At 37.2% G+C, this 12,305-nt stretch overlaps 1 protein-coding gene across 3 annotated transcripts in view; it reads right to left on the bottom strand.

Annotated features, from left to right (window-relative positions):
- The window catches only part of BMP2K (BMP2 inducible kinase), a 145,151-nt gene that overhangs the window by 100,137 nt on the left and 32,709 nt on the right, over positions 1-12,305 (bottom strand). The window contains exon 2 of one of the 3 annotated variants that reach the window (XM_053591333.1): positions 3,751-3,918. The exons of the other annotated variants lie outside the window; for them this stretch is intronic. The gene's annotated coding sequence lies outside the window, so the exon portion shown is untranslated. The remainder of the gene's footprint in view (positions 1-3,750; positions 3,919-12,305) is intronic. 3 annotated transcript variants of the gene reach the window in all.

The raw sequence follows: 12,305 nt of genomic DNA, 5'->3' as shown, positions 1-12,305 counted from the left end.
ACGATCTGTTTGCCACCAAGCCAACCTGCCAAATTCTTATTTTTCCTCACAGAAGTCTTTCATGGCCAACCTAACCAGTAACAGATATTGATGTGACAGAGTAAAATGGGAAATAAATGTATATTTATGAATGTAAATGTGAAAGTAAAAATGATGGCAATCTTTTGACATCTGTGAACTATGTGAATTGCATAACTAAATGCAAAAGTTCCTTCTCATTTCTAAGTATATTCTCCCTAACAACAACGGTTCTCAGCCTCCTCTGACTTTCCAGGATATGACATGAGGTTCACAAAATAATTCCATAGGACAATTTAAACTTTGCCTCTTTTCTCACAACACACAAAAAAGTAATCGGGTTCAAATAAAGGAGTTGCTTTGTTAAGCCAATCTAAACTTGCTTCAACCAGTAGGGAAAAAATAACCAGATAGCTTGCACCCCTTTGGAAAATGCTAGAGTTGCAAGGTCCCTTCAACCCACTGTACACCACATATGAACATAACGGCAGATGTATTGCTACAGACTTTTCCTCCTGATAAACCATGATTTATTCCTCCCAGGAAGCCATTCTTTTCCTATGCTTGGTCTCATTTGGTAGGTACCAATAAAAGAATGGCTTTCTGCGTGTCACACTAAAGTGAAGCCTCAAATCAAGAAACTTTTGCCTTTGCTCAAAGCATTTCCATCATCATCACTTCACAGCTTCATTCTTTAAAAATAGAACAGACACAAAAAGGTGATCAGCTATTCACAGAAAGCCTCGAACATGAACATGACAAGAGATGAAAAATAAGCAAACAGAATAAAAGAGCTCTGAAGAGGTGCTGGGAGCCAAAGGAATCATTCGGAGAACCTGCAAATATTCTCAGAGTTGAAGAAAGATATCATAGTCATGAAATAAGAGAGGGTCCTATAAAAGGGATAATTGAATGAAAAATTACTTTTGCAAATTAGAATAGAGATCAAAAGTAAAAACTTCAACAGAGGAACTAGAAGATAAAATAAAGAAAATACTCCAGAAATATTCCACAGGATACAAGAAATAAAAAAGACAGGAATATTAAAGGACCAGTCCAGCAAATCCACTATCATAATACCAGAAGCTCCAGAAAAAAGAAAAAAAGGAGAAATGAAGAGAAAAATATTTCCAGGCTATACACATACACACACCCCAAAGTACATGCGTTTCCTATAAAAGGGTTCATCAAGTAGCCAGCACACAAATCAAAAAAGAAGATCCATCTTGAGGCTCATAATCATGGAATTTCAGATCAAGATGGGGAGAAGACCCTAAAAGTTACAAGAAAAAAAAAAATGACTGCAGAACCCATATCCAGGCACCTCACAGAACACTCAGGGAATACATAAGCATAATTAAGCTAATACTATTTTTAAATGTGTACAGATGGCATCGTTTTACTAAATACTCATTCTCTAACTGAAACTAGCCTAAAAATTTTTAAAGTTGCTTCAAGATTCTTCCATTTTCGCAGTCATCTTCATAAGATAATGAGTGTAATTGTATAACAGTAAGAACAACCCAGTAAAATAGTAAAATTATTCAGAAAACACACTAGTATCCACACCCTACTAATTAGATAACAAAAAAACCCTCAGTATTATAGAGTAAGACTGAGTATTTCAAAATCATCATTTTAAAGAAGTGACTGACAATAAACAGCAGGATTTGGTCCTTCCCATTAACAGTGGGTATTACGAGGGCTGAGGTGCTGTCAGGTCCAGAGGGAGTGATGCCTGGCAGGTCAGCAAGCACACGGCATCACTGAAGGGATGGACCAACCCAAGAAAGATGGACAAAACGCTCTGCTAATTTTTTTGCTGGAATCCAGCGGAGGGAAGGAGGAAGCAAGGCCTTTGAAGGCAGACATATAATTAAATATTAACTCCACCATTACTAATTTTGTGACCTTAAGCAAATTAACGTCTGAGCCCGGGTTTCCCCACACAATCAGCAGAAATAATAAAATCTCTACATAGGACTATTCTAAAGAGTGAGATTATGTATGTAAAGCACTTAATACAGTTCATCTCATACACAGCAGCTATTGTAATTACTACTACTAATAGTAAGCTAGTTACCATTAAGCTATTACTATTAGTGCCGCTCCATCTTATGAAGGTTAAATTACACATTCTAAAGAGTACAAAGAATGGAAATAAACACATGGCTTGACAAACAAGCTAATATAAACATATTAATATTCAAAGAAACGGCATTTACCTGCTTAATCATGCCCAAATCACACTTGACTATAAAAATAAGTAAGATAAAATACATAATTCAAACCCCAAATCAGAAAATTGGGTATCTGAAGTAGGTTAAGGAAGGCTAAAATAATTTTTTTTTAAACACCATAATTTACCTCTATGTTTTGGTTTAAGTTTGTCTAATGAAATAGCAATTAACTAGACCCACTCAAAATAATGTCTAAATGAATGCCTCCTCCATTCCTTTCAGGCAAGAAAAGTCCTAAAGTTGATTGTGTTTATTAAAAGCATTACTTTTGACTCTTAATACCATATTATAAGAAAAAAATCTGTACCTCATCTTGGTCCCCAGTTCCTGGCACAGAACTTCAAACCACTTGGAATTCCCAGATAAACACATTTTTGTTATGCTAATGAGGTTATTCATGGGTCCCCATGAATACATAGTTTCAGAATGGGGGCTTATGACCAGAAAAACCAAGCAGAGGTCTCTGGGGATGGGAGCAGGACCAGAGATTGAATTCAATCACATGGCCAACAATTTAATGAATCCTGCTTATGAGGTAAAACCAACAAAAACTTTGAGTTAAGATGTGCAGAAAACTTCCTGGGTAGTGAACATTCTGATGCACTGGGAAAGTGGGGCACCCTGACACCAAGGGGGCAAAGGTTTCTGGACACTTAGGACACTTCCAAGCCTTGCACTGTGTACCTGTTCATCTTGTTCATCTGTGTTCTTAGCAGTAGTTGTAAGTACAGTACTTTCCTGAGTCATGCTATCAAATTATCAAACCTAAAAGAGGTCTCTGGGACCCCCAGCCCCAAATTTCTGGTCAAGTAAATTCGTCAGAAGTATAGCTGGGGCCAGGTATGGTGGTTCATCCCTGTAATACCAGCACTTTGGAAGGCCAAGGCAGGGGGATTGCTTGCTTGAGCCCAGCCTAAGCAATTCATTTCTACAAAAACTTCAAAGGAGAGACCCCATTTCTACCAAAAATAAAAAGTCTAAAAGTGCAGTTGCACCCCAAAGTTCACAGCTACTGTCAGAGTGGGAGAAGTCTTGTGGGATTCAGTCCCTTGACTTGCTAATTGTAGATAGTTGTCAGAACTGAAAAGAATTGTGGAATACCTAGTTGGTGTCAAAGAATTGTTAGAACAGGCCAGCACCTGTGGCTCAAAGGAGTAGAGCACTGGCCCCATATGCCAGAGGTGGAGGGTTCAAACCTAGCCCCGGCAAAAAAAAAAAAGAATTGTTAGAACATAACTATGAATGTATTTTATCTTCTGCTTAGGAAAATGAGAAGTATGCATTCACTCAAAAATTAAGAAATTTTATTTTTTTATTGTTGTAGTTTGGCCGCCACCCTGGGTATATGGGCTGGTGCCCTACTCACTGAGCCACAGGCACTGCCCTAATTAAGAAATTTAAATCTACCCAATATTCAAAATTTGAGGATCTAAAAGGTACTAGAAATCAGTACCAAATCTTCAGTGACATGTGATATTGAATTAGTAAGTACCTGATAAATATTTATCCACGTAATTAGATTTTCTTTCACATTTCACAGCACTTTTTAAAAACTCACACAGCTTCCTGCCCACACCACTGAGCGTCCTTGGTGCTTTTTAGCACTATGTCTCTTCCGCTAGGTATTAAATAACTTGAAGAGGGCCTCACACAATAGTAACTGCAAAATGAAGAATCAATGTGTTAAAAAAATAACTGTTCCCTCACCTCTGAATTAACCAAATTGCTGTCTTCCCACAAGAAAAAAGGGGGAATTTTGTTAATGCCTCCTTAAAACATATGCTAATTTCTTGGACATAACATACCAACAACAAATAAATGTCTTAGTCACTAAAAGAAAATTAATTTAGTCAAGCATAACTCACATTCAAATTATGCAAATTTGATATCATTCAGCGCCTAATCAGTACTCTTTCTTTCTTTCTTTCTTTTTTTTTTTTGAGACAGCACCTCAAACTGTCACCCTGGGTAGAGTGCCGAGGCATCACAGCTCACAGCAACCCCCAACTCTGGGGCTCAAGAGATTCTCCTGCCTCCGCCTCCTAAGTAGCTGGAACTACAGGCGCCCGCCACAACACCCGGCTATTTTTTGCTTGCAGCCGTCATTGTTGTCTGGTGGGCCTGGGCTGGATTCAAACCCAGCAGCTCAAGTGTATGTGGCTGGTGCCTTAGCCGCTTGAGCCACAGGCAACGAGCCAACTCTTACTTCTAAAGAACTGAAAATCCAACTTTGAAGAAGTCAAAGAAAACCAGATGCCATTAAATGTTTTCGGTAACCATAGTTCTCAACTCATTTTCTTATCCAGTTACTCATTCTCAAAAATGATGGACAGTGCCACTGAAATTAGGAAAAAAAAATATCCAGGTTGAGGAGTGAGAAAAAAGGTTGAGGAGTAATATATTTAAAAATCGATTCACCAAAGTTCAATGTACGCCAAAATCCTAGATGAACAGTTGATGAGAAACAGGATATTCCGCACAGTACCCAAATATCAAAAGAAACAGTATTTCTTTACAAGGGAGAGATCTGCTGGCCACTAACACTGACTGTGACACAGCATGAAGGAAACAGCATCATCTATGAAGTTTGATGCCTGTCAAAAACCTTTCATCTACTAAACGTCAAGGCCTCTCTTCTAGTTACAAAATATACAAGGGCAAGAAGAAACAGGAAAAGAAACAACAGATGAAGCTAGAAGTAGAGCACTACGTGACTAGCCAGGGTCCACACGACAGATTTTAAAAAATGAGGACAGAAGGATTATTCTATATTTTTAAAAGACTGTACAACCAAAGGCAATGCATAATCCTTGACTGAATTTTAGCTGAGATAAAAACAACCATAAAATGTGAGGTTTGGGGTTGGTGATGAACTATTTGAATTTTTTTTCTTTTTTTGAGACAGAACCTCAAGCTGTCACCCTGGGTAGAGTGCCCTGGCATCCCAGCTCACAGCCACCTCCAACTCCTGGGCTTAAGTGATTTTCTTGCCTCAGCCTCCCAAGTAGCAGGGACTACAGGCGCCCGCCACAAGGCCCGACTAGTGATGAACTATTTGAAAGTAAACTATAGATATGTCACTTCACTCATTAAAGTACTTAAAAATGTACAAAGAAAGCTTGGTGGAAAGTCAGTAGCAGTTGGCTCCAGATGATGGTCATACAGTTATTCACTGCCCTACTCTTTCAACTCTTCTAATTTTGAATTATTCATCAGAAAGAGGGAAGAAAAAGAATAACGAACACAGTATGTTTTTCCTAGGTGATTCCTCTCTTGCCACCTACAACCTCGCTGCCACCACCACTGAAAATTGTCTGATTATCCAGACTTGAAATTTCCCCAAAGGCATTGTAAGTCTCTTGCCACAGAAAACGTTTATGGTGTACTAGAGACCTATAGCTCCAATGTCCCAACACACGCAGCACCACACACTGATGAAAGACTGGGCTTTCACTGGGAGTGGTATGTACTCCCATCAAGTTTGTTTTCCTAGGGAGTTGAAGAAGAGAGAACAGAAGGGATAAAATTACATGTGGTCAAGCATACTGAATTGCTTATATCATCAGACATCATGGAAATCAATAAAATAGAGGAAATACCAAGCTGTCAGCAATTTCTGGTTTCAAACATTGCCAAAGAAAATAATGTCATTTGAAAACCATCTTGTGGATAAGTGGAAGAAGGACGTATTTGCCTGTGAGCTTTGAGCCGAGGAAAGTTCATGCTACTCAAGGACCACAAGCCTATGATATATCAGAGCTTCATTACTTTAGGGTAAGGCAACAACTCCACAAGTTTCTTTTAAAAGTAGTAATATTCCTAAAGGAGTGATTACTAAAATTTGTGCTAGTCACTGTCTGAGTAAGCACTACCCAGAATCAAAGAACAAGTCAGTACATTTGGACAAAGAATGGTCAGGAGGGCAGGGTAGAAAGAGAACGCATTATCTCATTTAATTCTCCTAACATCATGAGGCATTTACCATGTCATTCCCATTTTATAGATGAAGAACTAAACACTGAGCAAGAAGGTAAAGAGCAAATCTTAACAACACACACCAAATAAGATGGAGGCAAAAGTTTATTTCATCTCTTCCAACAGGAATCTCGTATTCTAATGATTTTGTATAGTCCACACCCCTGTTAGTTATACCAGAAGAAAAGTCGAGGTAGCTGGGCGCAGTGGCTCGCGCCTGTAATCCCAACATTCTGGGAGGCTGAGGCGGGTGGAACACTTGAGCTTGGGAGTTTAAGATCAGCCTGAGCAAGAGCAAGACTCCATCCCTAAAAATAGCTGGGCATTGTGGTGGGCGCCTTTAGTCCTAGCTACTCGGGAGGCTGAGGCAAGAGGATCACTTCAGCCCAAGAGGCTGAGGTTGTCACGAGCTATGATGCCACAGCACTCTACCCAGGGCAACAAAGTAGAAAATAAAACAGAAGGAAAGAAAGAAAAAAGTAAAGTCTAGGTATATAATTACAAATGGGAGGATATGAGAATAACACGATTTAGGAGAAACAAAAGGAAAATGGAGTATACACCAATTTTATTATGACCTTTATAAAGTTAGAAAAAGAGAAATTAGAGAAAGAAATAGAAGAGTTCCTATGATATTTAAAATTAGCCTTGCCTCTATAATCTCTTGGTTTCTGCACATGTGCACATAAGAAATTCCAGTAAGACAAATCTGCTTTCACTTGCAAACATCTAGTAATATATATAACCATACCTTTACTATAATTTTCATAAATGAATACAAAGTAATTACATACTACACAATTAGCAGAAAATGTAGTTTGTCTTTATTTCATCTGACTCAGAACTCACTCTGTGCAAAAAGCCCCATCACCAGAGCATTTGTTGAAAACAGTCAGCAGCAAGCACAGCACTGCAGCTGTCTTGGGCAGTGATACCAGGAAGACTAAGAGGTTGACCAAAACATTTATACAGAAAAAAAAAACTGAGAATGAGATGTCTACAGCGGGCTTTGAAAAGCTCTAGCTCCTGGGAATCTCAAAGGCCACACAGGTACAGGGCAGGCGGCAGGCCCAGGAAAGCAATGAGAAAGGCCCCAAACGTACGCACACACCCTCAGCAAAAGCTAGAAGACGTGGTCTCAGGTGTTTAAGGAAATCTGTCCGATCATTAGCTGACCACAAATCTAACGGAGCAGACTTCAGTGGCAAAACATGAAAAAAAAGGTCAGAATTTTCAGAATTAGGGCAAGGAAGTCAATAAACAAAACAGCAACCGCAACAAAAAATCCTGGGGGGAGGGGGGCGGGGGGGACAGAGAAATCTGATTCCCAGAGTAGCCACATTACCTTACTTAAAATGTCCAATTTTCAACAAAAGTTGTGAAACATAAAGAAATAAGAAAGCATATAGAGGGAAAGGAAAAGGAGCAGGCAACAGAAACTGTCCCTGAGGAAACCCACATGTACTTACTAAAGACTTTAAACCAGCTATTACAAATGTGTTTAAAAATAATAAACCATATCTAAAGAACTAAAGTAATACATAAAAACTATGGCTCATCAAGAGAATAAACAGACAGAAATTCTTTCTTAAAAAAACATTTTAAAGACGCAAATAGGTTAAAAGTAAAAGGATGGTTAAAAGCTATATCATGATGCATCTTACCTTACCAAAAAAAGGGGGCTGAAGTGGATATGCCAATATCAGAGAATTAGCCTTTCAGACAAAAACTGTTTCAAAAGGCAAGAAAAGAAATTTTATAATGACAAAAGGGTCAATCCATTGAAAACACATAATAATTAGAAACACACACACTTAACATAGCCCCAAAATAGATGAAGCAAACTGACACAGGAGAGAAACAATTAAAAAATAATGGTTGAAGAGGGCGGCGCCTGTGGCTCAAGGAGTAGGGTGCCTGCCCCAAATACCGGAGGTGGCAGGTTCAAACCCAGCCCCGGCCAAAAACTGCAACAACAAACAACAAAAAATAATGATTGAAGAATTAAATACTCCACTTTTTATTAATGAATAGAATCATAGGTAGAACAATCAAACAATCAAACTTGAACACCACTGTAAACCAACTAGACCTAGCAGACACTTACAGAACACTCCCCTCAACAACAGGGGAATATAGGGCCAGAACAGACCATATAGTAAGCATAAAACAGCACTCTCCAAATTTAAAAAGAAAAAAATACTGAAATACAAAGTATACTCTCCAATAACAGTGCAATTAAATTAGAAATCAGTTATCAAATGGAAACTTGAGAAATTCACAAATATGTAGAAATTAAAGAATAACATTCAAATAACCAATGAGGCAAAGAAGAAATCACAAGGGAAACAAGAAAACACTTTGCGAGGAACAAAAATGAAAAAGCAGCCGACCAACACTTAGCGGAAAGCAGTTCCTAGAGGGAAAACAATCGCTGCAAACACTGGTATGGGAAAAAAAAAAGATTTCAGATCAGTAACCTAACTTCTCATGTCAAAAAGTAGGAAAAAATGGGACAGACTGCATCCAAACAAAGCAGAAAGAAGGAAATTATAAAAATGTATCATTTCATAGGGTAGCAATAAGTGAAGCAGAAAAACAAATAGAGAAAAATCAATAAAACCCAAACTAGCAAACTATTTGCTAAACTGGCCAAGAAAATCAGAAAAGACAGATTACTAAAATCAGAAATGAAAAGGAAATATCTATCGTCATTACAGAAATTAAGAGGATTACATATAAGTCAACTGTACAGTGAAGAACTTTATGCCAACAAATTAGATAACCTGGATGAAATCAATAAATTCCCAGAAAGACACAAATTACCAAATTGACCAAAAAAGTAGGAAATTTAAATAGATCTAAACAAGATTGAGTTGTTAATCAAAAAACTTCCAACAAGGAAAATCCCATGACCAGATGGCTTCATTAATGAATTCAATGAAATGTTTAAAGAAGAATCTACAGCAATCATTCAGAAACTCTTTCAAAAAAATAGAAGAGTAGGGAAGACTACCTCACTCATCCTATGAAAATCAGAAAAATATATCACAGTTAAGAAAATACTGACCAATACCCCTCAAGAACAGATGTGAAAATCTTCAACTACTGGCAAACTGAATCCATCAAACATTAAAAAAAAACACACACACAAAAAAAAACACCATAACCAAGTGAGATTTATAACAGGAATGCAAGAGTAGCTCAACATACAAAAAAATCAATATAATAAAGCATATAAAATAGTGGGAAAAACACTTGATCATGTCAATGAATGCAGAAAAACCATTTGACAAAACCTACCATACATTCATGATAACAACACTCAACAAATTAAGAAGAGAAGGAAACTTTTTCAATGTGGGAAAGGGCATCTACAAAAATCCCATACCTAACATTATACTTAATGGTGAAAGACTGATTTTTCCCTGTGATCAAGGATGCCTATTTTCACCACTTCTATTCAATACTGTACATAAGATTCTAGGAAGGTTCTGGCAAGGACACTTTGGGTAAGGAAAATTTTAAAAGACCATCCAGCTTAAAAAGAAAGCAGTAAAAGTATCTCTGTTTGCAGAACGCATTATTCTATACATAGAAAAGCCTAAAGAATCCCCCCACCAAAAAAGAAAATCAGAGCTAATATACAAGTTCAGCAGATCACAACATAAAAGATTATGCAAAAATCAATTGTATTTCTACACACTAATGAACAATCTAAAAGAAATAAAACAATTTCATTGACAATAGCATCAGAAAAAATAAATTTAACAACATAGTTTAAAAACTTTTATACCAAAAAATATAAAACATCATTGAAAGAAATTTAAAACCTGAATAAATAGAAAGACATCCCTAATCCAAAGACTGAAAGACTGGATTGAAATACTCTCCAAATACCTATCAAATCCCTTTTGGCAGGACTGGACAAATGGATGCTAAAATTCATGCAAATATACACAGAACCCAAAATATCCCAAACAATCTTAAAACCTTTTCCAATCCAATTTTTCTGCCACCCACATTCTCCCAGCTCTTATTTATTTTGTGCAGGAAAGAGGTTGGTGGACTACTTGTATCATCCTACAACTTCAAAAGAGAAAAACATATGGGTTGCACCTGTGGCTCAGTGAGTAGGGTGCCAGACCCATATACCAAAGGTGGTAGGTTCGAACCAGGCCCCAGCCAAACTGCAACAAAAAATAGCCAAGCGTTGTGGTCAGCGCCTCTAGTCCCAGCTACTCAGGAGGCTGAGGCAAGAGAATCACCTAAGCCCAGGAGTTGGAGGTTGCTGTGAGCTGTGACGCCACAACACTCTACTGAAGGCGATAAAGACTCTGTCTCTAAAAAATAATAAATAAAAGAGAAAAACATAAATATGAACTCACCTGATTTTATTATCTATTTTAGATAACATAAAATAACTACTGTATTTTTATTTCTGTTTATACTTCTTTGACTGTGATACTTCTTGAAACAATCTCCAGGATAAAGTCCAGGATTCTCACAGTAGAAAAATGCTTTCTCTCCGTCCATCTTTCTAATTTCCTCTGCTACAAACCATGCAATCCTTACCTTTTCTTCATTTTGCATTATAAAATGCACCTTCCCATATAGCCTTTCCTCAGTGTCAAAGATGACAGTCTTCCCCTCTTGAATTTGTTCCTCACATTGCTCACAAGCTGAATGATTAGATTTCTCCTTTAAGAAAGGTGTGTCTGGACTTTTTCTCCACTTTCCGTCTTATCTAATGAGTAAAGGATATAGCTAGCTATTCATAGCTGCGGCTTTCATCAGCCAGAAGAATAATTTTTTCCTCCATTTGTAGGACCTCCTTGTAAATCCACGACATCCACAATACTGATCAGCTCTGTCCACTCTTCCCACAAACTTTCTGTATTGTAAAATAACTGTTGGTTTTTCAAATAGAACAGGCTGTTTCTTCCTATGACCAGTGATCAACTGTGTTTGAGGGCCAAAGAATGTACCCATCACTAACCTCTTGTCATAGAATGAAAGGCACTAGGGAAAAAAAAAAACAAAACTGTCAGACATCTTCTGACATCAGAGCAGCACTGGAAAATCATTATGTCAGGAAAGTCCTACATAGACTAGGAAAAGTTAAGAACAAAGTTGGGGTATACACACTTCCTGATTTCTAAACTAATGAAGACAGTGTGGTAATGGTATAAAAGATGATCAATTGATTTTCAATAGTGTACCAACACAATTTAATGAGGAAAGGCTAGTCTTTTCAAAAAATGGTGCTGAGACAAGTGTATATTTGCATGCAAATGAATGAAGCTGGACCTCTACTTCACACTCCATTAATTCAAAGTAGAACAAATATCTAAATTTAAGAACTAAAATTATAAAACTATTGAAAGAAAACACAGGTGTAAATCTTCATGACTTTGGACTAGGCAATGATATTTTAGACATGACCACATGTGCTTTACACACAACCAAAGAAAAAATAAACTGAAATCATCAAAATTTAAAACTTTCGAGGATACTATCAAAAACTAAAAAGATAATCCAATGAACGGAAGAAGATTATTTGTAAATCCTATCTCCAGTAAAGATCTCATCTCCAGAATCTATAAAGAACTCTTACTACTGAACAATAAAAGGACAACCCAATTTTACAATGAGCAAAAGAATTTAATAGCATTTTCTCCAAACAAAGATATATAAATAGCCAAAAAGCACATGAAAAGATGCTTGACATCATCAGTCATACCACAGTGAAAAACCATTTCACACCTACTAGGTTGGCCATGAACAAAACAACAGACAAATTGTTGGCAAAGATGTGAAAAATTGGGAACTCTCATAAATTGCTGGTATGAATGCAAAATTGTGTAGCCACTGTTGAAAAGTTTAGCAAGTCCTCAAAAAGTTAAACACAGAGCCACCATATGACTCAGAAAATATACTTAGACACATGCCCAGCAGAATTTAAAATACGTATTCATACAAAAGCTTGTACATCACTATACATAATAGCCAAGAGGTAGGAACAACCCAAATGTCACTCAATGAATGGATAAATGTATTATCCATGTAATG

The sequence above is a fragment of the Nycticebus coucang genome, chromosome 1 (assembly GCF_027406575.1).
Source record: "Nycticebus coucang isolate mNycCou1 chromosome 1, mNycCou1.pri, whole genome shotgun sequence".
Lineage (NCBI taxonomy): Eukaryota > Metazoa > Chordata > Mammalia > Primates > Lorisidae > Nycticebus > Nycticebus coucang.
Note: the sequence above shows the minus strand (reverse complement) of the source record. Positions and strands in the feature narration are given on the sequence as shown.